Raw genomic sequence first — 2709 nt, forward strand, 5'->3', positions numbered from 1 at the left:
CTCAGTTCTTCCTCTAAAAACATACCTGGAATTGCTGACACATGGAATACAGATGAATCTCAAAAGTATTATGCTAAATTAAAGAAGACATACACAAAAGACTACATATTGTATGATTCTATTTATCTAAAATTCTAGAAAAGGCAAAAGTATACAGACAGAAAAACAGAACAGTGATTGCCAGGGGCTGGGGATAAAAGGAGGTTGCAAGGGGCACAGCGAACTTTTGGAGTAACGGAAAAACTTTTTATCTTGATTGTGGATACATAATTGTATGCACCGGTAAGTTTTGCTATATATAAATAATGCCTCAGTAAAGCTGATGACAAATATGCTTACCTATAATGTAATTTATTCACTCATTCACCTGGTTTACTCAACCGTCATTATTGAGCACCTAGCGTTCTCAGGTGGTGAACAATAAGGGCAGCAAAGGAGGGCATCTGCATCTATGTTGTGCTCTCAGCTCAGTGGAGCAGACATAAGGGCTCTGAGAGAGGTGTCTGGTGTTACTCAGCACTATCAAGTGTTTTGAGACTCTTCAGGAAAACTGAAACCTAGGATGGGAGATGAGGACAACGCAATAATGGCAGTTAGTAATTTTGTATAAAACCAAAAGTAAATATTGCACTAAGAAATTCAGAGAAGAAAGCTACAGTAATACCTTGGTTTATAAGCATAATTTGTTTCGGAAACAAACTACTCGTATTGCAAGACATCGCTCGTTTACCACGTTAAAATGTATTAGAAATGTTTGCTCATCTTGCGGAACACTCCCAAACCATGTTACTCGCAATCCAAGGTTTTACTGTATTTAGTTTTGAAAACTCCAAAGACCTCATATTAAAATTTGTCATTATTTTTATCAGGAAGTTCTACATTTGTAAATAGTTCTGCACGAGCCCCTTAGCTAAAGGACAAGGTTTCTGTAATCTAGAAATATAGCTAGCCCAGTGTTTGCAGCAGCGTACTCCACAGAACCCTTCTCTCTCCTGTANAGATAACTCAAGGAGACTACAACAACTATAAAGCCAGCATATAATTCCACAGATACCAAAGTCTGTCAGGATTTTTTAAGCAAAAAAAGGAAAATTTCACTTTTTTTTTTTTTTAAGAAAAACGGCCTAATTATTATTTTTAAAAAGTGGTCATCTTTTCCAAGGACAGTTAACCTTCTAGACTACACAAGCGACAAAGCATCTCCTACACAACAGCTTCAAAAGGCTCTCCATGTTGTCAACATTTTTACCTATCTCAGCTAAAGAAAGATCCCCACCATGCAATGCTCATCTGTATACACAAATGCCAGCCCTGGAGAGCAATACACTCCTTACAAAAGCCTTTAACTGGGAGGGGGCACAAGGGAGCTTTCTGGGTAATATAAATGTTCTGTGTCTTGATCTGGGTGGTGGATAAATATATAAACCATCAAGAAAATGAAGTCTCACTAAAATTAAAGGAAAAACGGACACATGTCACTTACCAAAATTCAAGAAAATCAGTTTGGCCTGTATCCCAGGACATAGTTTGATGAGAAATGGAATGGCAATATACAACCCCAAAACACAGAGAAGTATTTTCCTCAGTCGGAACCACAGGCCCTTTCGCCTGCAAGAAAAAAGCAATTAACAGATAGATCAAAGGCAGTAGGTGCAATTTTACAATATTTTATTAATAGCATTATCAAAATTACTAGCCAAGATCCACATATGTTTTCCCACAAGAATACTGCTAGTAATAAGAATAGCCTCCCACCTGCTTTTGTTAAAATAATTATTTTAGGCAGTCTTTTAATTTGATCTTAGAACACTACTGTAGGGGTAAATTTTTTTCCCGGAAAGCCAAAGAAACCGTTCTAATTATTTTCCATGCTCTCCCTGGGATCAGAACACAGCACAGACATCAGATCTTCAGAAAGTGCCCAACCTGATATCAGACTACAGCTGCAACTTCATTGCAGAAGACACTGGCTGTCTTGTGGGCCTTGTGATCACAGTCCTGCAAGCCAGCCATAGGCAGGTTATCCATTAGCTCCTTGTAAGAAGAGCATACATCCTATATAACATCATATAACCTGCCTGACCAGGTCCTGGGAGGGAGCAGAGGGCTGAAAACAAGATTGCGGCTGTCAACTGCATGCCCTCCCATTCCTGCCCTTGTCTGCTTTGGCATCACCCAACAGAGGCTCCTTCTCCAGGTACCTCAGGCCAGATTGTCATCCCAGGGTATCAAGTTTTAATCTCCAACCAGCTCTAAGACGTCCTTATCCTGTTACTGACCCCTTTTCAAAAATGTCCCTAGCCCAGAGATTCTCAAACTTCTTAGACTAAGGGCTTTTCTACAACTAAAAAATTGAGGAACCGCCCCCAAAGAGCTTCTGTTTATATGTACAGTAATACCTTGGTTTGACAGCATAATTCGTTCTGGAGACAAACTACTCGTATTGCAAGACATCGCTCGTTTACCACGTTAAAATGTACTAGAAATGTTTGCTCATCTTGTGGAACACTCGCAAACCAAGTTATTTGCAATCCAAGGTTTTACCATATTACTATTTGTCATATGAGAAGTAAAAACAAAAAAAATTTTTAAAATATCTATTAATTAATCTCATAAAAATAAACAACTCAACACATGTTAACATGTTATAAAAAGTGGTTATATTTCCCAATACAAAAACTTTTAGGGAGAAGAGTGCAATTAACATTT

The 2709-nt window shown here is 38.3% G+C and overlaps 1 protein-coding gene across 1 annotated transcript in view; it reads right to left on the minus strand.

Annotated features, from left to right (window-relative positions):
* Nucleotides 1-1629, minus strand: part of LOC109378177 (monoacylglycerol lipase ABHD12) — a 38640-nt gene extending 37011 nt beyond the window's left edge. Inside the window, exon 1 of the mRNA XM_019634639.1 lies at nt 1484-1629. The gene's annotated coding sequence lies outside the window, so the exon portion shown is untranslated. The remainder of the gene's footprint in view (nt 1-1483) is intronic.
* Between the last annotated feature and the right edge of the window lie 1080 nt (nt 1630-2709).

The sequence above is a fragment of the Hipposideros armiger genome, unplaced genomic scaffold (genome assembly GCF_001890085.2).
Source record: "Hipposideros armiger isolate ML-2016 unplaced genomic scaffold, ASM189008v1 scaffold_1784, whole genome shotgun sequence".
Lineage (NCBI taxonomy): Eukaryota > Metazoa > Chordata > Mammalia > Chiroptera > Hipposideridae > Hipposideros > Hipposideros armiger.